The sequence below is a fragment of the Mustela erminea genome, chromosome 4 (genome assembly GCF_009829155.1).
Source record: "Mustela erminea isolate mMusErm1 chromosome 4, mMusErm1.Pri, whole genome shotgun sequence".
NCBI classification, from domain to species: Eukaryota; Metazoa; Chordata; class Mammalia; order Carnivora; family Mustelidae; genus Mustela; species Mustela erminea.
The window spans coordinates 90042247-90066957 of record NC_045617.1 but is presented as its reverse complement, the minus strand read 5'-3'; the positions used below and the strand labels follow the sequence as shown (position 1 = coordinate 90066957).

The following is a 24711-nucleotide window of genomic DNA, read 5'->3' as shown; positions in this document are numbered from 1 at the left end:
AGGGGGTTGGAGCCAGAGAGGATGCATGGTTAGAAATGTAAAACTAAGGAGATTTCAGGGGATGGAACAAAAAAGACTCTCTCCCAATGATCTTTCCTCAGTAGAGCCAGATTTACCAGCATTTGGGGGTAGCGGGCTGATGCTTCCAGCAATTCTTTTCTTCTTTCTACTACACACACACACACGCACATGCACACACATGTATGCACACATGTACACCAGGCACACACATATGCACACATACACACATGCACACACATGTGCACCCCTCATTTTTAAGGGTATGGGTATTGCTGGGTCACCTGACCCAGTAAAAACGTGACTTGGGCATGCCATTTTGTGAATGTGTTTCAGTGTGAATTTTATATGTAATTTTGCTCAACCAACAAGTAGTTGGTTTTCCAAAAGGACTGCTATAAAAAAATAATCTAAAAGGATTTAATACCAGCTTTCTGGATACAAATCCCGTTATGCTGCAGGTAGAAGTGGAAAGTTTTTGTTTGTTTGTCTTTGTCACTTTAAAAAAAGTTTGAAAAAGGTTTTTTAAGTTTGAAGATAAATATTCTTTGTGGAAACAGATGGAGTTCTTGTAGAGAAGTGAATACACCTTTCAAAACCCATCAACGCAAATTGTGTTGGGGATGTTTTGATGAAGAGAACTACAGAATGTACTGGCAGAGTAGCAAAGAGAAAAAGAAAAGTTGGAGTGAATTACTACATCAGGGAGCAACTCCGATGCCCCAAGATAGAACCAATAGCCTCATGTTACAAATTACCTTCCATCAGAGTTTAACTAACATCTCTACATGTATCAAGTTTGACTTCACCAGCTTGAAATTGATTGTAATTCACAGAGTGGCTGATTTTAAAATTTTCTGGTCTATGGGAAGAAAGGGTTTATGAATAAATCCATGGTGTTGATAGCATATAAGGGAGAGTGATTCCTAACTTGCGTGAAGATAAATAAAGGGAGGTCTCTCTACAAACCACTCGTGGCAGCCTATATCGCCAGCAGCAAGAAGGAAGAGAAGAATTGTTTTGACAAGGAGGGACATTTTTCACTTGGGAATTTTATCTCCTGCCTTAAAGAAAAGGAAGAAAGATGCCTCCCTGCTTAGCACCATCAGGCAGATCATTGCTCATAGGTACTAGGAAACCAATACAACCTTGAACTCCTGTTCTCCAGTTTCGTTCAAAACAGCCCTCCCCAATTGCCTCCTAAAACCTAGTAAGAGCTGACCTTCCTTTTGCCTCTTTGGACTTGCCTATGGTTCACCACAGCTTGCTTGTCCCAAACTGCAATTCCTCCGCTATTCCCAAATAAATTCATTTTTACTTAAATAAAATTGCCCTTTGCTTGGCTTAAAGTTACCTCTTGGAAAACAAAAAGTGGGACGCCTGGGTGGCTCAGTTGGTTAAGTGACTGTCTTCGGCTCAGGTCATGATCCTAAAGTCCTGGCATTGAGACCAGCATTGGGTTCCCTGCTCATTGGGGAGTCTGCTTCTCCCTCTCGCCCTCCCTTCTCTCATCCTCTGTCCCTCAAATAAATACATAAAATCTTTAAAAAAGAGAGAAAAAACAAAAACAAAACGTGGTCACTTTATAGAATTCTTTTCCAAAAATGATATTCACTTAAGAAGCAAACACGATTGCCTCCTCACACACAAACATCCATATGCTATTCTTTTTTTTAAAGACTTTTTATTTCTTTATTTAACAGAGAAAGATTACAAATAGGCAGAGAGGCAGGCAGAGAGAGGGGGAAGCAGGCTGAGCAGAGAGCCCGAAGTGGGGCTCCATCCCAGAACCCTGAGATCATGACCTGAGCCGAAGGCGGAGGCTTAACCCACTGAACCACCCAGGTGCCCCATATGCTATTCTTCAGTGGAACGAGGACAGCCCTGATGTGTTATGAAGAGGTCCGCCCACCACACTGAACATGCTTGGAGTCATTCTCATTTTCCTCCATGAGCCTCCTTCTGACCAACAGGGCTAATTTGAGGAAAAAATTAGATCAAACAGAGTAAAACCAACCAACCAATATGCATATGTCCTGGACTGGTGGGAACTCTGTCCTGGTTGGGTTGGTACATTGTCCCAGTGGATACTGAAGCCCAGTTCTAGCAGACCTTACAGTTTCCTGTGTGCCCATGTGTTCACAAGGCAACCACAATGCAGGTCCACTGAGGTCGGTGGTTTCGGGAACTGATCTGTTCATTAAAGTAAGCCTTCTAGGAGGCTTTGAGGGCAGGCAGCCCTTGAAAAAATGCAAATGAATTCATTTACAAATTTTTCTCTTCCAAACGTTTTCAATGTACATAGACATATCCACCCAGTTCATCTCAGTGTGACATGGAGCTATAGTGTTGAGTTCAGAAGAATGCTCTACAAAATGCTTCTCCATAATGAGATAACTTAAAAGTGTTCTTCTGCATTTTCCTTTAACTCAGACTGACTATATATTGTCCAACTTGCAGCTAGTATTTAGAAATAAATGACCTCAATACATCACATATACATATATAATATTTATTAGGGGTCACCAAGGATTTGATTCTGCCAGTTTCAGAGCAAAGGCGTTGATATTCTTAAGTGATCTGGCAAGATGACATCCCAAGCAAGATAGATTTAATCAGATATTTGGAAATCATCCAATTTCATAGAAGAGCAAGGGAAAGAAAACACATTAACTGGCAAATAAAATGTATTTTCACCTATAGGAATATTGATTTGTTCATACAATAAATGAAGGTCGCTGATTTACTTTACCAGAAGAAATATCTCATTTGGACGCATAGGATCTATTTTGCACTATAATTTCACATATTTGAAAGTTAAATTCTTCCACCCAGTTCCAAATTTATTATTGTTGCAATAAAAAATTTATTCCTCCATGTGATTTTCCCACCGTAGCACAGAAAATGTATTGCCAGATGCCTTTATAAGACAGCAAGAAATACAATTACCTCTCTGATATTCTTTTAATAAAAAGATGGACTGGAACGCATAAGGAACTTTCAGTCCCATCTGGAGGAAGGAAAATTTAACTAACTTGCTATTTCTTATGAGAGTTTCAGGAAAGGAATCCGTCTAAGTAACTTTTGCTGTTTGTTAAATCTCTTTTCCTAGAGAAAAAGTGAATAGCTGAATGGTGGTGACAAGAAAAACATACTGAGTTCTTATCCTTTTTCTACATGGCTCATGTGAAGAAGGATAAGAAGGGAAGTGTCCAAGTTCTGTTCCATAGTCAAAAAACAAAGTCACCCCTAGTCCAGCAGTGTGATGTGCTACCACAGTCAATCCTTGGACTTGAGATGTGGAAGGGCATAAGTTAGCTTATCCTCCCCTGCAAGATGATGTTCAATTAGACGATTGATATGACATCGCATCACAGCAGCGCTAAAGGTGCTGCACTCCTTACAGCGTATGGTAGGGATTTCCATTCAAGATGGCGACATAGGAAAATCCTGAACTCACCTCCTCCCACGGACACACCAATCTACAGCTATATATGGAACAATTTCCTGTGGGGAAAAACCCTAAAAGCAAGTGCGCAGACGAGGGAAAACATCTCATGGAGGGGGTAGGAAAGACTGAGACACAATCTCCCCATAAACCATATCCCCAGCACCTAGACCAATGATCAGGAGGGAACTGACAACCCTGAACTTCTCCCAGAGGAGCAAAGCGCTCATGCCTCACATTGAGCACCCCTACTTTTAAGACCTGCACCTACGAGATGACTCCCCACCCCCAAAAAACCCATATATCTATGAAAACCCACAAAGCTCACACCCACAGGGACAGAGGGCTGTGAAGACCTGAGAGGCATCTCTTACACGGGCCCTTGCAGACACTGCCCATTGAAGGGTGCCCAGACCTGTTGTGGGAGAGGATGGTTTGCTCGTTTTAAAGAATTGCTGGGGCACCTGGGTGGCTCAGTCGGTTAACTGACCAACTCTTGATTTCAGCTCAGGTCATGATCTCAGGGTCCTGGGATAGAGCCCCGCCCTGCACTGGGCTCCCTGCTCAGCAAGGAGTCTGTTTCTCCCTCTGCCCCTCCCCCTCCTCAAGCTCTCTCTCTCTTGCAAATAAATAAATAAAAACTTTTTTAAAAATTGTGGTACTTTTTCCAAGCCAAAAAAGGAGGTTGGATTTAAAAGTTTAATTTGTAATTCTACAGGAAAAAGATGGGGCAGGGGTGGGGGGAGGAAATCTAACAAACCACAACTCAAATATTTTCCGGAATATGGCAAAAACTGCTAATTACTTAGGTGAGTTATTAGTGAATCAAATAACAAAAGCATACACATACAACATATTTGCAAATTTAATTTCAAAATTTTAAATGTTTTCAATAACAAATATTTTAAAAAAGATGATGGATACAAAAGATAAATAATACTAAGAATCTAATTTTCCCAGGAAAAATATCATTGCCCCACCCCATGAAATAAAGGTATAATTTCTCTCTGGAATATGATATTGAACTATTTTTAGTAAGAAAATAGAAGCAAGGATTTAGATATGCCCCAAATGCTCTCCGATGCACTAATTTACAGACAGTACTTCTGATAACACAAAACTGAATTGTGTCCTTCACTGTTTACTAGAATTCTGAGAAACACCTTTTAGCAACATATATTTATACTACAAATTAACTAAATACAGATTTATAAATACATGAATTTTAAAAAAGAAAACCCTCAAAAGTTATTTAAAAGAACAACAGCACAAAGCATCAATCATCTACCTTTGGAAGCTGCAGTTAGAGGAAAAGGTATTATGTAGTCTAGGGTGAGGGTGGGGGTGAGGGCGGGGTGGACCCTGTGATCAGGGTCAGGCTCGGAGACCCAGTCCCAGTTTGGACTTGGGTTAGGGGTCAGGAGTGAGGGGCTAGGGTCAGAGCTAGGGTCGGGGTTAAGGTTAGAGGTCAGAGTCAGGGTCGGTTTTAAGTATGATTGGCTTTTTGCCTTCTCTTCTGTCTGGTCCTCAAGGATGGAGGGACTTACCTAGGTCCCATGTATATCTCAGGTTGAGCCAGAGCGTTGGTTTTCTACCCCTTAGTCTTGGGCTCTAGCAAAGGAGTGAAATGTCTGCCTGATCACTGACTGAAATACAACTGAAATGATTTCACTCATATGTAGAATTTAAGAAAGAAAACACAGGGGATGGGGGGGAAGAAAAAAGGAGAGTGGGAAGGAAGCCATGGGAGACTCTGAAGGGTAGAGAACAAACTGAGGGTTGGTGGAGGGATGGGGTGGGGGTGGGCTCGTGGGGGCTGGGGATTAAGGGGGGCACTGGCTGTAATGAGCACTGGGTGTTGTACGTAAGTGATGAATCACTGAACTCTACACCTGAAACCAACAAAACAAAACAAAAACCAAATACAATTCAACTTCAGTCCAGGGTTGAGGAGTGCATCCAGAGCTCATCCCCCTGACCTTTGAAGGGTGCTGCTGGCTCCCTGCTACTGGTCAGCCTGGGAGTGGGTCCACCCCAGAACACTTAGCAGGGTGGAGGTGTGGAGAGGGTTCAGGTCATACTGTGAGAGTATGAGCCCCTGGGCCTGCCATGTCCAAACCCACTCTGCAGTGGTCCCTGCAGAGCTCACTGACCTGTTTGTTTTTCCCTTATTTTAGGGTCCATTTTGTTAATGTGCATCTTTACTATGAAATCACCCACTTCCTCTAGGCTTCCAGGCTGATGAAATAGGTTTTTCTTTAACCTTTCATTTCTGTTCTTTTTCTATTTTTCACCAGAATTATCACAATTAACAAAGAAATATTGATATGTTATTATTTACTCAAGCCCATACTTCATTCAAGTTCCTCCTGTTCTATCTTGTCTGCCTCCAGGATCCCATGCAGAACACCATGTGACATGGGGTCATCAAGTCTCTTTAGGCTCTCCTTGCCTGGGACAGTCCCTCAGACTCGTCTTGTTTCAATGACCCCGACAGTGTTGAGGAGGACTGGTCAGTCATTTTGTACATAGACCTGCATTGGGATTTATTTATTTTTCTCATGGTTAGACTGGGGTTGTTTGTTTCGAGGAAGGGGATCACAGAGGTAAAGTGCTCTGTCATCACTGCATAACAAGGGAAGACTTGTCACTGTCTCTGTTAATGCTGGTCTTCTGGCCAAGGTCAGGCTTCCCCACTGTGAAGTTACTCTTTCCTGCGTGCGCACGGTGTACGCCTTCTTGAGAAGGGAAACACTGGCTGAGTCCACACTTTAGGAGAGAGGAGTTAGCACCAGCTCCCCGATGAACAACTGTCTCCATCTATTATTTGGAATTCTGATAGGAGAGGTCTATTCAACCCCATTTGTAGAAAACCTATGTAATCTCTTAATAAAAATGCAACTGAGGGACGCCTAGGTGGCTCAGTCAGTTAAGCGTTTGCCTTCTGCTCAGGTGATGATCCCGGGATCCTGGGATGGAGTTCCACATCAACTTCCCCCTCTCCCTCTGCCTGCTGCTCCCTCTGCTGCATACTCTTTCTCTGTTAAATAAGATCTTTTAAAAAATGCAACTAAGGGGCACCTGGGTGGCTCAGTAGGTTAAGCCTCTCCCTTCAGCTCAGGTCATGATCTCAGGGTCCTGGGATCAAGCCCCACATCGGGCTCTCTGCTTAGTAGGGAGCCTGCTTTCTCCTCTCTCTCTGCCTGCCTCTCTGACTACTTGTGATCTCTGTCAAATAAATAAATAAAATCTTAAAAAAAAAAAGAAAGAAAAAAAATGCAACTAAGTAATTTAAAAGATCACACTAGCTTTATTGTGTGATCATTAATTGTGGGTTCATTAATCAGATAGTAATCCATCTAGCAAATAGAAAGGAGTTCTTTTGAACTGCAGAGATGGGAAAGCTTTTAAAGACAGAGAGACAATTGAAAAAAAGGCACTTACTAGCAAAAGATGCATTGTTTTAGGAAAAGTTGCCCTCCTAACGGGGCCAGAAGGTGCTAGATGGTGAGCTTGTATTTGTATGCTTATTTTGTACTTGTATGTCTTCTTTGTCCAGGCATCTGTTCAGGTATTTATCCCTTATCAATTAGGTTATTTCCTTTTTGTTGAGTTCTGAGAGTTTTTGTATCTTTTGAATACAAATATGTGTGTTTTGTGAATATTTTATCTCAGCGTGTGGATTGTCTCTTAGTTTTCTGAGCAAGGTCTTTCACAGAGAAGGTTTAATTTTAGGAAGTTCACCTTATCAATTCTCTTCTCTTGTGGATTGGGCTTTGGTGTTGTGTGTTAAAAGTCCTCACTAAGCCCAAGGTCATGCAGATTTTCCTTTATGTTTTCTTTTAGATATTTCGATAGATTTGCATTTTAAATTTGTCTACAATTTGTAATGAATTTTGGTAGAAGTTGTAAAGTTGGCATCTGCATTTCATTTAATCCCACAAAGCTTCCAATTAATTTTTCCTATTTCTGGAGATGTCAGGGGACATCAGGCTCGATTTCAGATTGAATTTCCAAAATTCAATGGATTCAGCTGGACCAGGGGAGGGGACAAGTGTCTCCACTGAACTGAGCGCACCTCCTCCCGCACTGTTCCCACCGCCCGCAGGGGGCGCCCGAGCCCAGCTCCCCTAACCGCCGCGGGTCTTGCGCTTCTCTTCAGACACGAGCGGGACCTCTTCAGGACGCCCTGTGGGGGTTCTGGAGGCCGTCGTGGGGCCACGTCCACACTGACAGGAGCCCGGCCTCCTCAAGACTCGCCGGGGAGGAGAAGGTAAGGAGATGCTACCTGAGCAGGTACTGCCAAGGAGGCGCGTGGTCACAGGACCCCGCGGAGGAAGGGCAGGCTGTGTAGTTGTTGGGGTTTCTATGGTTTTGTGTGTGGTGACGTGGGGTCCACCATGGTGCTGTGCGCCGGGCTGTGGGGTCTCCCCTTTCTGGGCTCGAATGCGCGCCCGGAGTTCCGCGTCCGTGTTTGTGCTCTGGTGGATTCGTTTCCTGGTGCTCTTCAGACGGTCTGCAGTCAGCGAGGGGCTGCACCCCTCTGTGCTCGTGCTCCCCCGGCCTCAGCCCTGCAGGATTCTTCCCGTGTCCACGCCGTGTCAGGGCTGGTCCGGTGTCTGGAAGTTTGGGAGCGACAGCGTGGGCTGTGTAGACAGCTTTGGGGAGAGCCCGTATTTTCCCAGTGTCGGTTCTTCCCTGAGCACAGAGTGTCTTCGCATCTCCGTGTGTCTCTCTCCATGTCTGTCACCAGTGTCTCACAGCTGTCAGAGAACAGGTCTGTCACCTGCTCGGTAGGTCATGGAGAAGGAGGAGGAAGTTGGGAGGGTTGCTTGGAGGGAAAGTCCATTGGAGCAAGGCAGGGGTTCGGGGTGATGAAGGATTCTCACCAGCCGAGCTGGGGGGACAGTGAATTTCTTGAAGGAGGTGAACCCTCCAGCTTCCTGTGCGGGTCCTGGAACGGATGAGTCTCTCCCGTGGCGGGTTGTAATGTGGGGTCTGTAACGAGCACTGAGCGCCAGGCGCCCCCTTCCAGCCTCCCCTTCTCGCGTCCCGCGTCCACTTTACTGAGGCTTCCTTCATGCTTTTTCACAGTTCTAACCAGGTTGTGGTGGAGCGTTGTGGAGAATTGGAATTCCCAATCCCACTGCTTCTACTGCACCCGAGACAGAGTGGCCCCTCATTTAATCTTCCCACGAGTCTCTTGCTAACATGTGGCCTCCTCCAAGGGCGAGTGGCCTCTCCACAGTGGGTGAACTGGATCTGGGAGGGCTTGGCCTCCATCCCCAAGTCTGATGTCCTCGCTGCTTCTGTGACGTGGTGCTAACATGGATGTTTGGAAGAGTCATTTCCTCCGGGTGATTGCAAATCTGCGGTAACTTGTCACAGCAGCACAAATACACTTAATCTCCACACTCAGACTCCCCAGCTCTCATTTCTTTATCATGTTTGCCACTTCACATGGGCTACTTTGGTGTGTTTTACCCCAAACAGAGACACTGTCCCACGGAACCACCACAGAACCCCAAGTGAGGAGATCATGACGGTTCCCACACTTTAACCAAGACTGGGCCCACTTCAGCTGTCACTATCTGCCTGACAGTCTCAAATGTCTTCTCCATTCGGATCCAGTTTTCTTCTTCCGGAATTGCTCTAGAGACTTTTTCTTCTTTGCACAAGTCTGATGGATTTAAGGAGCACAGACGGTTCCTATCTGAGTGGTGTTTCTATATGGCTAATGTCACTGGGGCTGTTTTCAGTGTCCATCCACGTTGTGACATGCATCAGTCCTTCATTCACTTCTCCACGGTGACTAAACATAAGAACATTGACGCCTTAAAACATTTCAGGTACACAGTTCTCTGGCCTTAGCTGAGTTCCCACGGTTGTACATCATTCTCCAGAACTTTCTCATTCTCCCCAAGGGAGACTGTATGCATGAAACACCAAATCCCCATTGCCCTTTCCTCTCGGCCCCCCGTAGCTACATTCAACTTCGTGTGTCTGGATGCTTCCTATAAGTGGAATCATACAGTATCTGCCCTTCTGTGACTGATTTCACTCAGTGTAATGACTTCCAGGTTCAATCCGTGTTGTAGCCTGTGTCAGAACTCCCTTCGTTTTTAAGGCTGAATCGTGTTCCATGGTATATAAACCATATTTTGTTTATCCATTCATCTGTCAGTGGACACTTGGATTGCATCCACTTTTCGGCTGTTATGAAAAATGCTCTGAATAAGGGTACTTCTACTTCCAGTTCTGGGGGGCATATAGGCTGCAGTGGAATTCTGTGTTTGATATTTGAGGAGCCATCATATTTTTTGCCACAAATGAACCATTTTACTTCATTCCTACATAGGGCAGAACAGGATTGCCATTTACAGATCTACCTCATTTTGTGTGTCCTTTTCCCCATGGATGGAGATTTGCATAGTTTCTGGGTTTTGTCTATTGTGAACGCTGCTGCTATGAATATTCCTGTACATTTTTCTTTGTTTGAATCAGTGTTTTCAATTTGGGGGATATATATATCTAAGAGTACAGTCGTTGAACCATATGGTAATTCTGCTTTGATCTATTGGAGTAAATGCCAAACTATTTTATACGTAGACAACGCCATTTTTCAAAGCAAGGTTTAAGGGTTTCAGTTTTTCAACATTCTTTCCAAAATTTGTTATTTTTAGTTTTCTTGACTATAGTGATTCTACTTGTGTAAAAGGACATCTAACTGGTTTAAATCTTCATTTCCATAAAGACTAATGATGTTTAACATCTGTTCATGTGCTGTTCATCTTTTGTATGATTTCTCTGGAGAAGGGTCTATCCGAGTCCTTTGTCCACTTGTGCAAAATATCCTTCCATTCTGGGGGCTGGCTTTTCACTTTCTGCATAGTAACTTCTGATGTATAAAGATTTTTAAAAATTTTTACATTTCTTTTTTTAAGAGTTAGTGCAAGTGGTCGGGGCATATGGAGAAGGAAAGAGAACCTTAAGCAGGCCCCACACTCTTTGTGGAGCCTGATATGGGGTTCAATCTCATGACACTGAAATAATGATCTGAGCCAAAATTAAGAGTTGGACGCTTGGGGCACCTGGCTGGCTCAGTCACTGAGCATCTGCTTTTGGCTCAGGTCATGATCCCAGAGTCCTGCTATAGGGCCCTGCATTGGGCTCCCTGATCAGTGGAGAGCCTGCTTCTCCCTCTCCTACACTCCTGCTCTATCACCTCTCTCATTGTCTCTTTCTCTCTGTGTCAAATAAGTAAACAAAATCTTAAAAAAAAGAGTTGGACACTTAACCAACTGAACCACCTAGGCGTCCAGGGCAGATTTTTAATTTTAAGGATATTATTTTATCTATTTTTATCTTTCCCTTCTTATGCTTTGGTGTCAGATCTAAAAGTATTGCTAAATCAAAGATTGTGAAGATTTATCCCCATTTGTTTCTTCTAGAGTTTATAATCTTACCTGTTGTATTTAAGCCTTTAGCTTATTCTGAGTTAATGTTTATATGTGGTGTGAGGTAAGGGTCCAGTTTCATTCCTCTGTACATGAATAGACGATTGTCTAACACCCTTTGTAGAGAAGACCATTCTGTGTAATGTTGTCCATCCTTGTCAAAATTCAATGGACCACAGATGAAGGAGTTTATTTCTGGGTTCTCAGCTAAATCCCACTGATCTGATCTGCACACCTTAAAAAAATTATTTTGTTTATTTAAAAATTTTTCAAAATTTAAATTCAAGTAATTAACATATAATGTATTATTGTTTCAGGGTGTATGCATATCTTTATGACAGTATCACAATGTTTTATTTACTGTTGCTTTTATTAAGATTTGAACTTTGAAAGTACAACCTTTAACCTTTGATTTTCTTTCAAGATTTTGATTTTTTTTCAAGATGGTTTTGGCTATTTTGTGTTCCCTTAAAATTCCATATGACTGTTATGATTAGCTTGTGCATTTATTCTCAAAGGCCTTTGTGGAATTTCTTGGGAACACATTGAATTTCCTCATTACATTGTATACTATTGCCATCTTATCAATAGTATGTCTTTTCATCACCATGGGGTGTCCTCAGATTTATTTAGGTTTCCCTTACTTTCTTTCAGCAGAGTTTTGTAATTTTCGGTGTATAAGACTTATACCTTGATTACCTTGATACCTCTATTCCTAAGTATTTTGTCAATGTTGATGTTCCCTAAAATGGAATTGTCATCTTAAAGTCCTTTTTGGATGATTCATTGCTAGCATATACAAATAAGAGAGATTTTTGTGTCTTGATATTTTGTCCTGTAACTTACAGAATTAGGGAACTGGCTGTAATCATTTCTGTTGATTCTTTAGGAAGCTCTCTATATAAGATGATGCCATCTCTGGTCTCTGAATAGACCTAGTTCCACTGATTCCTTTCACATGTGGATTCCTTATTTCTTGCCTTATTGTTCTGGATAGAACTTTCAGTACAGGGGCACCTGGGTGGCTCAGTGGGTTAAAGCCTCTGCCTTCAGGTCAGGTCACGATCCCAGGGTCCTGGGATGGAGCCCCTCATCGAGCTCTCTGCTCGGCAGGGAGCCTGCTTCTCCTTCTCTCTTCTGCCTGCCTCTCTGCCTACTTGTGATCTCTGTCTGTCAAATAAATAAATAAAATCTTAAAAAAAAAAAAAAAGAACTTTCAGTACAATACTGAGCAAGGAGTGAAAGCCAGCATGATGGACTTGTTTGTGATTTCAGAGTAGAGCTCAGTCCTCAAAATTAGGCATGATGTTTGATTAGGGTTAGGGTAGCATTAGGGTTAGGAGTTAGGGTTAGGGTCCTCTGCTGTACAGAGCCCATTCTTCTCCGCCAACCAGCAGAGTGATCTTTTTCAGAACATACCTTTGATCCTGTCTGTGACCTACTCCCCAGCTGCCTGTCCTCTCCAGCCTCACCTCTCCCACCACAGCCCTCCATTTGTGGGCCTCCCAGGTATGTGGCCATCCCACATGTGCCGCGGGCCTGACTCCAAGCCTTTACATGCTCTCTGCCCTCTGCCAGGAACACTCTTCTGCCCCACCTGCTTCATATCTGGCTTGTTCCCCTGTTGGCTGGACCTTGACTTGCTCCCTGGTGACCTGACTCATGTCTGCTGTGTATGTGGCCTTGTCTCCTATTTAAATGTAGTGCCCACTTTCCCTGTGCAAGTGATATATTAACCTGCCAGGTATGGGGCAGACAGAGGGAAGTAGCCTTAGTGCCCCTGTAAAAAAATCAGTCTCAGGGTGTGGGTGGCTCAGTTGTTAAGCATCTGGCTTTGGCTCAGGTCATGATCCTGGGGTCCTGGGAATGGAACCCCACCATGGCAGGCTCCCAGCTTAGTGGGGAACATGCTTCTCCCTCTCCCACTCCCCCTGCTTGTGTTCCCTCTCTAGCTGTCTCTCTCTGTCAAATAAATAAATAAAGCCCTAAAAAAATCAGTCTCAGATGGGCTTACCACCCATGTTGACAGCGGGGTACCTTCTGTCCCCACAGGTAGTCCCCTCAAAGAGACAAGACTTCCAGCTTCTTGGGGCCAGGGAAATGTAGACCTGGACCTGGAAACTTACACTCTTGGATTCACGGCTGGGGCCCAAGCCCCCTCCTCTTTTCCCTTCCCTGCCCCCTGCAGCAAGAGGCCCAGTAGCCTTCAAGGGAGGATCCCAGAGGGGATGGAGACAGTCTATGAGGGCCAGCGACAGCTCAGTCAAAGCAAAGTGGGGCAGAAAGCCAGCCCTGATAATTCTAGCCAGTCTGTAGGCCATAGAAAGGAGGGCTGTGTGCTCCAAAGGTGCTCTAGTCCTGGCAGGTGGGGACAGGACCTGCAGGGGGTCGGCCAGGGGAGGCACCTGCAGGGTTTGCCTGGGAGCTCGGCACATGGGGGTTGTTCCTGGCTCCAGCATGCTGACTCTGGGACTGGTTCCCCACCTTTGAAGCCTCAGGCTCCCCTTTCTATAATGGGATGCTGATGGCCCCCATCTCTGGGAGCAGAAGGTAGGGAGGCCCCACAAGCAGACTGTTGGGTCCCCAATGTTGGGTCCCCCAATAATGGGTCTGTGATTAAAGGAGCGAGACTGATACAAAGTGAAGGTCAAGCAAAGCTTTATTTCTCACCAAGCATCAAGAATCAAACCGACCGTCAAATGGACTGGTCGGGGCCGCCCCTTACAGAGAGGGCAACCTCTCTCTGTTTCACAGACTAACTTTTATAGAACAAAGGCCATGTGGTTGGGCCTGGCCACGGACAGGTGGCCAGTGAAATTGTAACACACAGAGAAAGCTGCACAGTCATGCTAGGTGACCAATTGAATTACAATTTACCCTAGTGGACATTTGAACCAGCCTATCACTTTGGTCAGAATTGGCACCCAAAAGGTGCCCAAAGGGTAGGGCTCATACTCCTTGGTAGCTAGGAGACAGTATGCACCCCCACTGATTGAATGTCTCCACCTGACCTGACCCACCCTTGTGTTTGGGCTTTGTTACCTGGGACTGGTTTCCGGGACTTGTTTTTAAGTAAGTTTCCCTGGGAGGGGGGGCAGGGTCAACTTAAGTTTTACAGCAAAATGGCCGTTCAGCCGGGGTGGGGCCGCTCTGGCTAAATAGGCCCTTATAAGACTTGCTCAGGACAGGCTGTGGGAGTGGCTGTTGCTTGAAGTGACCCAGGGCCGGCCTCCTTGAAGAAGATGCACATGTCCTTGGCCCCCAGCTTCAGGGTCCTGCTGCCAGCCTCTCCCAGTGACCCTCCTCCCACCTTGTCCCTTGTCCCTGTAGATAGGTGGTCTTCCTGAGCTCTTCCTGTAGAGGGGACAGAAGCCCATCATGATAGGGCACAAGGTCACCTACTAGGTCTTCACCGACCAGCGGGCTGCCAGGCCTGTGTACCCCCTGGGATGGCTGGAGGGTGGTGGTCCTTGAGGTCTCCTGTGATCCCCGCAATGGCAGGATGTGTCCATGTAGTGCGTGGCCTTGGTCCACTGCTTCTGTGAGCAGCACTTCCTCTGTGAGGTGGACGATCTGGTATGTGCGGATGTAGACATGAAGTTCTGTGACCATGTGGGAATGGAGATCCTGTCCTCCCTCTTTGGTACCCTGCACCCCAGTTTCTACCAGGTGGACCATGAAAACTTCAGTTACCAGTGCCAGTCACAGTCCCAGGCCCATATCCCCAGGGACCAGGGTGATGTTTACTACATGGGGGCCTTTTTTAGGGGCTTGGTGGTGGAGGTTCACAGACTGACCTTGGCCTGTCAAGGTGATGGGGGTCAACCTGGCCAATGGGATCAAGGTTGTGTGGCATGATGAGAGCCACTTGAACAGGTACCTGCTGGACCACAAGCCCACCAAGGTGCTATCCCCAGAGGACCTGTGGGACCTGTGGGACCTGTGGTAGCTGGGCGAAGCTGAGATTGGATTTGTGCCCAAGAATTACCAGGGCATCTGGGACACATGAGGGGATGTCCCAGGAGGACCTGTGGGATCCGAGGCTGCTGGGCTGCCCTTCCCAGCCCTTCATGAAGAAGATGAGATTCATAGCCATGCCCAAGAACCACCAGGACATCTGGGACTAATAAGGGGCTGTCCCCGTCTCCATCGGGGATGCTGTCCTGAGCAGAGCTGTCAGAGCGGGTTCCTACTTCTGTCCTTGAGGAAGACTGTGGAGCCCAGCCCTGCCTATATGGGCATGTCAAGGGCCCCCAGCTGCACCCGCACACAGGAGGCCTGCCTGGGGACACAAGATCCTCTGTTCATGATCACTACATTCTGATAAATACTGGGTCATTTGCAGCTATGAACGGTTCCAGTTTTATGTCGGATGTTTTTCTCTGAGAAAACGTCCTTAAAAAGAACAAATGAGGGAAAAGGTTTTCTTCCTGGTTCTAGACAGACACTGCCTGGGGGGCTGGGAGTGGTCCTGCAGGATCCCTGGAGCCAGGATGGCCTCTGTCCGGGTCTTCCCATCTAGTCCCTGCACCTTGCCACTGTGATGGGGCTTCAGGGTCAGGGCTGAACTGAGCTACCTCTCAGACCTCCAGTCCCCTGACCACCAGAGAACTTGGCTGTGGCCTCTAGCTCAACCTCCAGGAGCACGGAACCCTCTGGGTTATGTACGGTTTCGGCCTTGGTTTTATTTTTTATTTTTTAATTTAATTTAATTTTTCAAGTTTAAATTCATTAGCCAACATATATAGTACACTGGTAGATTTTAATATAGTGTTCAGTGATTCATTAATTGCCTGTAGCACTTAGTGCTCATCACATCATGTGCCTTCCTTGATACCTGTCACCCAGCTACCCCATCCCCCTTCCCTTCTGTAACCCTTAGTTTGGTTCCCAGAGTCCAGAGTATCTCATGGTTTGTCTCCTTCTCTCACTTCCCATTCAGTTTTCCCTCCCTTCCCCTGTGGTCTTCCACTCTATTTGGTATGTTCCACGTATGAGTGAAACCATATGATAATTGTCTTTCTCTGCTTGCCTTATCTCTCTCAGCATGATCCCCTCCAGTTCCACATATGTCGATGCAAATGGTGGGTATTCATCCTTTCTGATGGCTGAATAATATTCCATTGTATGTGGAATATTCATTTATTCCACATTTCATTATTCATTCTTTATTCATTCATCTGTTGAAGGACATCTAGGCTCTTTCCACAATTTGGCTATTGGGGACATTGCTGCTGTGAACATTGGGGTGCAGGTGGCCCTTCTTCTCACTACATCTGTATCATTGGGGTAAATACCCAGGAGTGCAATTGCTGGGTTGTACGGCAGCTTTATTTTCAACTTCTTTTTTTTTTTTTTTTAAGATTTTACTTATTTGACAGAGATCACAAGTAGGCAGAGAGGCAGGCAGAGAGAGGAGGAAGCAGGCTCCCCGCTGAGCAGAGAGTCCGATGCGGGGCTCAATCCCAGGACCCTGGGATCATGACCTGAGCTGAAGGCAGAGGCTTTGACCCACTGAGCCACCCAGGAGCCTCAATTTTCAACTTTATGAGGAACTTCCATACTGTTTTCCACAGTGACCGCACCAGCTTGCATTCCACCAACAGTGTAAAAAGGTTCCCTTTTCTCCACAACCTCACCAACACTTGTTTCCTGACTTGTTAATTTTAGCCATTCTGACTGGTGTAAGGTGGTATCTCATTATGGATTTGATTTGTATTTCCCTCATGTCGAGGGATGTTGAGCACTTTTTTAATGTGTCTGTTGGCCATTTGGAAGTCTTCTTTGGAGAAATGTCTGTTCCTGTCTTTAGCCTATTTCTTGATTGGATTATTTGTTCTGTGGGTGCTGAGTTTGTTAAGTTCTTTCTAGATTTTGGATATTAACCCTTTATATGATATGTCATTTGAAAATATCTTCTCTCATTCTATTTATTGTCTTTTGGTTTTGTTGCTGTTTCCTTTGCTGTGAAAAAGCTTTCTATCTTGATGACGTCCCAACAGTTCATTTTTGCTTTTGTTCCCTTACCTTTGGAGACGTGTCTAGCAAGAAGTTGCTATGGCTGAGGTCAAAGAGGTTGCTGCCTCTGTTCTCCTCATTTGGATTTGGATGAATTCCTGTCTCACCTTGAGGTTTTTCATCCATTTGGAGTTTATTTTTATGTATCGTATAAGGAAATGGTCCAGTTTTATTCTTCTGCATGTGGCTGTCCCATGTTCCCAACACCATTTATTGAAGAGACTTTTTTTTTTTTTCCATTGGATATTCTTTCCTGCTTTGTTGAAGATCAATCGACCATAACATTGAGGGTCCATTTCTGGGTTCTATTCTGTTCCATTGATCTATGTGTCTGTTTTTATGCCAGTACCATACTGTCTTGATGATCACTGCTTTGTAATACAGTTTATGGCCACCTGCCTTGGTTTTAAATGGCTATTTCTGTGCTGGTGATTGTGAAATATGGACACTCACTCACTCTGGATGCATGTCCCATTGGGATTTCTCAGTGCCTACTGGAGGGTCAGCACGTGTGCCCTTATCTGCCTGCAGTGTGTATTAGCAAGTGTTCATCGTGTGTCTACTGTGAGCTCAGTCAACAACAAGGCACAGAACATGAGAGTGAGAACTAAGATACAGGATCCCTGCCCTCCTGGGACTTGCGATGGCTGGTCCTCCTGACTCACCACATCCTCCTGACTCACTTCTTTCCTATTGTGATGTAGTTGACACACAACTGGTACTATTAAGCATGTTTCAGGGTACAGTTCAGTGGCAATAAGTGCATTCACTGTTCTGGACCTTCCACCTCCATCCATCACCACCACTTCCTCATCATCCCAAACTGAACCTCTACCCATGAGACTGAACACCCTCATTCCCCAGCCCCAGCACCCAGCAGCTCCCTGCACCTCTGTAAGTTGGAGTGCTCTCCGTCCCACACAAGTGGGATCCTCCAATATCAGTCATTTATGGACTGGCTTATTTCACATAGCACAATGGGCTCAAGTTCTGTTCCCATGAGCTTGGACCTGACACATTTTTCCCCCAAAGGAATGGCTCAGGCCTCTCCTGTCTAAGCCTCCTCAGTCTCCTCTGCTCCCCTCATTTTCCTCCTCAGCCTGAAGATGATCTCAACCGATCTGCAGCTTTGAAAACCAGTTCAGTCCAGATGCCAAGAACATACCCTGGGGGTCTCAGGCCTCACCAACCCCATCTGTCCTGTCCTCATCACGAGCCTGCATCCCCCCCACCCCCACCAGCTGGCCACCTGCTCCTCTCACAGATGTCCCCATCTCAGGAGAGGGAAACACCAAGCCCAGACCCTTGGATTCCTCTGTGACTTGTTGCTTTCCACCAACTCTCCCAGTAGTGAGGTGGCTACTGAAGGACATTTAATGTCCAAAGCATTTAAAGGCATATGTGAGTCTTGCTGCCTAGGGCAATGGATAAGAGTTGTGGCAAATAGAAACCAAGCAGAATCACTGGAAGAAAGGCTGAGTGATGAGGAGCTTTAGGGAAGAAGGGCCTGGAAGCTCTGACCTCTTCCTGAGCCTCTGGGACACTGCGTGCATGGGTTGGGGGCCTGCTCATGGCTGACCTGAGAAGGCCTTAGGCTCTGCCCTCTGGTGATTGTCAGACTTGGCAAGTAGGAAGTGAAGGCCAAGGCAGAGTGCTAAGAGGCCTGACTGGTGCTGAAGGTGTATCCCGACACCCACACACCCAGAGCCCTCCTCCCATATAAAAAAACTGGATGTCATTTTTTTTTTTTTTTTCAGAAGGAGGGCAGTTTCCAGATGTTTAAGGAAATCTCGCCCAATCGACAGTTGACCACTACATTCACAGACCAAACACTTCTGTGGCCACACATGACAAGGGATACAGATTTGACAAAATCAGTTCAGAAATGTCACTAAGCCAACAGCAGAACAGCAGTGAGAGGAGCAGCAGCAGTGAACCCTGGGGAGGGGAAGGACTGGCATTTGACTTGCTGCATTGCACTATTCGCGGTGTCCCAGATCCAAAGTCAGAGAGAAGTGGTGACACAGGAAAGGAATGTATTTCAGTGCAGCCGACACCAGAAGGCAGAGGACTGGCACGGTCTTGAGGTGTTGAAAACACTCCTGGGCTCTCTGTGAGGAAAATCTAGGACAAAGGTGGTTGGGTGCAGGGGGTCAGTAAAGTTCCAGTTAGTCATTGTCTTGGGGTCCATCATGGGAGGACTTGCTGGTGTCAGGCAGTGGTTATTTCTTGAGTGGTCATTTTGGTGCCTGCCAGGTCTTTGACTTGAGTTAACAGATGAGCCCAAAGGAAGGACATCATCAGTTAGGAAGTACAGACAAGGTCAGAGTGGAGGAGGGTAAAGGCCTCTTTCACTCCGAGAGCAGGGGAGCTCTGAGCCTCTGCTACTTTCAATGAACTGGTCATCTAGTAAGTTACAGCCCAGGGCTTGCTTCAGTAGCCACACACAGCAAAGAACACAGACTTGACAAAGTTAGTTCAGAAAAGTCACTAAGCCAACAGTGAGCAGCAGTAATGAAGCCTGGGGTGGGGAAGGTCTGATTTCAGGATTCTTCCATTATAATATTCATCATCACATTCTGGACTTGTCAGTGGGGCCAAGTCCCCCGGCTGGGGTAGCTTCCTACATGTTCCATCTGCCTCTCCCTGGCTCCCCCAGCCTGCACAGCCCTGTGCTCCTTCCTAGCAGAGGGTGGTTTTAACCAAGGTCAGGAAGATGGGGTGGATTTTGCCAACTCCACCTGCCGTCGCCCCCCTGTCCCAGGACTGCAACTGAGGAAAGTTTTCTTCAACTCCTCTTAAGGTCCCTGGCTGGGTCTGGAAATTGACAAAGACAGATGAACAGGACAAAAGCTGGCAATATGTATTGATTTTTTTTTTTTTTTTGGTGGGAGCCTCACGAGAACATGGAGACCAGCAGAGGTGATTGGAGCAGACAGATCTTCTTACATTTTAGGCAAAGAAGCAATTAATGTGTGAATAATTGAGACACACAGGGGTTTGAGCCAGGGCTGGTAAAGGGTAAAAAAGTAACTAGGAACATAAAGGTTAGCTTAACCAGATTTGTTCCTACAGTCTTTGTGGCCCTAAATTCCTTGACTCTGCTGATAAGCATGTCCTCCCTGCTGTCTGGGGAGAAAAAGTGCCACATGGGAGTATACGACCTGCTTCAGGGAAGAAGGACTGATGACTGGGAATCAGACGGATCTTCCTGCTTCTGTTCTACGAAAAATTCTTTCAGTTTCTATATTTAATTTGCCAAGGTGCCGTATTTGGGGCAGTATGTCCTGACTCTCACTGGCCTGGTGCTCTACTCTGTCTCCTCCCAGTATCCAGGACATTGAATGCGCTGCTGTGGAGACCTCCCAGCCCTGGGGCAGCCCCTTGTCCAGGGAGGCACCTGCTTCCGGGGGAGTGTTGCCTAGGACTTCCTACATGGGTGCTCTGTGGGTAAGGGTGGCCACCCTTCTTGGGGACTTTGGGTGACAGTGTGCAAATCTTACTTAGAGAAACTGACTTCATGTCCTGCAAATGTCCACCTGGTAGTGGGATCATACAGGAGTTCTATTTTTAGTATTTGGGGGAAACTCCATACTTTTTCCCAGCATGGCTGTACCAACCAAGGTTAATTCCAGATGATTTTTACCTATAAACCAAGGTTAATTCCAGGTGATCTTTTACCTATTTGTCCCTATTTTTCAAGAACCTCTCCAGCAGAGAATACCAGGAGAACATTTTCAAGGCCTTGCAAAGTATACTAACCATAGGAACAAACTGGTAACTCAGAAACTTTGAATGAAGAACTGGTTGTCCTTCCATTTCTGGCTGGGGTGCCGGTCTATGGCTTGATCCCACCTCAGGCAGCTGGAAGGTTGACCTCCCAGGTCAGCTGCCACTGAGATGGCTACTGTTTCCAGAAATTGTTCAGGGTGTGGCCAGTTCCCCCACCTGTGCAGAGATCAAGTTAGCGACCTCTGACAGGGGAGCCATAGTTCCTCCAGACATGGTTCCTCCCCCCCTCCCCCAGGGGAGCCATCACACTGAGGGTTTAGGGGGATGGGAGCTGCCACTAGGCAAAACCAACCTGAGATTCCCACTGTCCCTACCTGAACTTCAGATGCTCCTCAGTTACTCCTGAGCCTCTGGTGTCTTCCTGGAACCCTGACCTGGCTTTTTTCGGAGAGCTCGTCCAGCAGTACCCTCCCTTTTTGGGAGGGGGATTTGCTGGAATCCACAGTGTGTCCTGCTGCCCCACTTTGATCGCTTTTGAAGGCACATTGTCTGAGCCGTCCAAGGACCCAAGACTGTGGGTCTGTAGCCTGGAACGGTTCTGAGCAGAGCTGGTGGATTAGGATGGCTGCAAGGCACAAAGGCAGGTTTCCAGAAAGATATCTGGGGTCCCTGGCATCTTACAGATTTTGAATCAAAATCCTGAGATCTTTAAAATGCCAGCATTGTTAAAGCATGGGCCAGAAAATCTCTGTGCACCCAACACCACCTAAACTATTGTCCATTTCTTGCACTTGAGCTGAGTACAAAGGATTGGGAGTAGAAGCTTGAGGGGAGTTCCTGGGCCAGACTTTGTGTTTGGGGGCACAGACCATCCAGACAAGCTTGTGCTGAGAATCCAAAGGGGGCCTGTGTGGACACGTGCAGACACCGCTGTCTGCTGATGCCCCCTCAGTCTGCCTCAGTGCACCTGCTGCTGGGGGAGCGCCTGCCCCCTCCTCTCTACCTGAGGGCTCTCTCCTGCATAGGTCATGCCCCTCCCCTGTCACCTCCAGCCTGCCAGCCTGGGAGGGAGGATACCCGAAGTTCCTCCAGCTGCTGGGGGAGCTCCCCCCACAACAATGGAAAACTCTCTCCTGCATCAGCATTACCTCTTCCCTGCCAGTCACTGCCAGCCTGCAGCCTGGGAGCCAGGATCAGCCCTGGGGACAGATCCAGTGTGGGTGTGATGTGGTCTCCCAGCAGGCCTGAGCACCAGGCCCAAATGGTGCTCACTCTCCTCCTGGGGCTCCCTGTGCCATGTCCTCCCTCAAGTTCCCTGGGCCCAACTCCTCCTCTGCTCAGGCATCACTCACGGCCCAGGCTCCCCACGCTAGGACTGGGAGCGGGTCGTCTGGACCTCCTGGACTCGCGCTTCCATGCCTGTGACATGGGTGCAGGCTGGCCTCACAGACTCATCAGAGGAGACCCAGTGCAGGAAAATGCAGGCTGCCTCAATGGAAAAGCCAGGTGACATTAGAGGGAACGCACAGGGCTTGCACAAAACATGGGGCTCATGGAGCCCAGTGTGGGATGTGGGCACCCAGCCAAGGGGCATGGGGAATCCTGGACAGGGTGGCCCCAGTGGGGGGAGCAGAACCACAGAAGGATCACAGAAAAGGCAGGATACTAGGAAGATGACAGGACAGAGCTTCCCAAGGAGGGTCATGGAAAAGTCAGAGGGTCACAGAGACCCTTGGGAAAACTCAGAGGCCCTGGAGATGTTGGCTGAAATGCTGCCAAAGCTGTGTCACAAATCCCCAGTCAACACTTGCTGATTTACTCTTTGTCGCTTCTAGGAATCAGAATATATGGGCCATTAGCACTCACATTGCATGAAGTCTAGGATATACTTACTTTTCTTCACTTTTCAGGACTAGATTTTTCTAGAAGAAGTGTAAGCATGGGTCTCTCCATTCTTTTCTTTGTGCAACCGGCCTCTGTTTTCAGGAGCAAATTCCTGGTGCTCATCACCACTGCTAGCCCTGAGGACTGCCCCCTGTCACCTCCCACGGTGGACATGACCACATGGGTTGGGGGGTGCTCACTGATGAAGCCCCAGTGCTCAGTACAGATCAGGGACCCCAGATCTTCTGCTGAATGAAGGAGGGCATGAGGGAGGGAGGGAGGAGAGGGAGGGTAAGGAGGGAAAAGATGGTAGGAAGGAAAGGAGGAAGGGAGGGGAAGGAGGGGGGAGGGAGGGGTGAGGCAGGGAGGGAGTGAGGGAGAAAAGGAGGGGAGAGAAGGAGGATGGCAGGGTAGGAGTGAGGGAGGATGAGCGTGAGGGAGGGGGATGGCAGGGAAGGCTGCAGGAGGGGATGGAGGAGAAGGAGGGAGGGAGGATGAGTAGAATGGAGGGAGGAGGGAGGGGAGGGAGGAAGGAGAGGAGGGAGTGGGGGAGGGAGGGGAGGTGTGGAGGGGAAGGAGCGAGGGAGTAATGAATGAGAGAATAAGTGAGGTAAGGAAGGAGGGAGTGAAGGAAGAGAAGTCTGGTCCATATATCAGGAGTCATTATTTGGGGTGAGGTCTGAGGGCATCACAGTCTGGGCCCTGGATGGTGGCTCAGGGCACATCCTTCTGTCCTCCCCGTGCTGACCTTCCTCCTCCTTGGCCCTGCTGCCACCCTGGATCTTCTCCTCCACCTCAAACAATTCTGAATGTTCCCAGGAGCAGGGCAGCAGGAAGGGGGGCATCTCAGGAGGGGTTTCCTGGATCCTGTGCCCTGGATGACCCTGTGACAGTCGCTATAGGACATCCTATCATGAGGATTGGGACCGAGGATCCCATTCATCTCCTTGAGCATTAGCGTTGTTCCATTCCCTGCTCTCTCCTCCACCACTGTGCTGAACACTCCTGAAAATACATCTGTGAAAAATCATGCCGGAGTTTCTGGGGCTGAGGCTAAGTCTGAGGCCAAGCACTGTTAGGTGAGGGGTGCACCTGTGGCCTGGGATGGGCGCTGCTCACTGTTCTCCCAGACAGGGATGCATGTCACCCTCATCTCAAGGGGACCTGCATTGGACCTCCGTGTCCTCACGTTCTCCCCAGGGCTGCTGGTTCCCAGACTAGACACCTGCTAGCCTGAGGGTGAACAGTGCTGTCCCCATAGGTTTCCTTTGCCAGAGTCCTTCCCTGGGAGCTCCCACATCTCTGACATATATTCCCCGCATGCCTGTCCTTCCCCCGGGACTTGTGTGTGTTTGGTCTGTCCCTGTGAGACTGTGTGACTTGGAGCCTGGTGTGGAGCAGAGTCAGGTGAAACTTTTCTCTGGCCTTGGGTTGTGAGTGATGTGTTTGCCTTCTGTGGTGTGTCTGCCAGTTTTCTGCATTTGCCTGGTTTCTGTGTGGGCCACAGGAGGAACCAGCCGGGTCCTCTGGGGTCAGGCTGTGGTGTCCCAGCAGGAACACGGGTCTTAGCCCCGAGATAGTGCCCATAATTCCTAAACGGGACTCTATGATTACACCTCATCTAATCCATTGGGCATTTCAATATTGAATAAGGGAAATTTTATGCCAAATAAACACAGAAAAAAGTGAGTCCACTTTGAAGATAGGTGGGCAGACATAAAGGCACCTATTGCGTGATTCCGCATATAGAAACATCTGGATCAGGTAAAGGAACAGAGGGAGGAAGCAGCATAGGGGCCGGGCTGGAGGAGAAATGCGCAGGGTGGGCTTTGGGTTCAGGGTCTCCTTTGGGGGAAGGAGATATCCTGCAGCAGTGTTCTGCGGTATGGTGGCATAGAGTTGGCAACGTGCTTAATGCTCGTGACGTATTCAAGTGAAAACAAGTAATTTCATTTAAAACAAATAATAAACAGTATGCAGACCATGGAAAGATAAAATAACAGTTAATATGTACCAGAGAGAAAGTATATACAGGTTGGGGATGGAACATTCCTGCAGGCTGTCAGGGTTGGGGGATAGAACAAGGGATAATTGTTCAAGGAGCAGGGCTATGGGCTCTGGATGTGGCTCTGGGAGCCCTGCAGGGGCTTGAGT

General features: G+C 47.2%; 1 pseudogene; it reads left to right on the top strand.

Annotated features, from left to right (window-relative positions):
* The first annotated feature begins 14301 nt into the window (after positions 1-14301).
* LOC116587803 lies at positions 14302-15050 on the top strand (annotated as a pseudogene).
* Positions 15051-24711: the final 9661 nt, after the last annotated feature.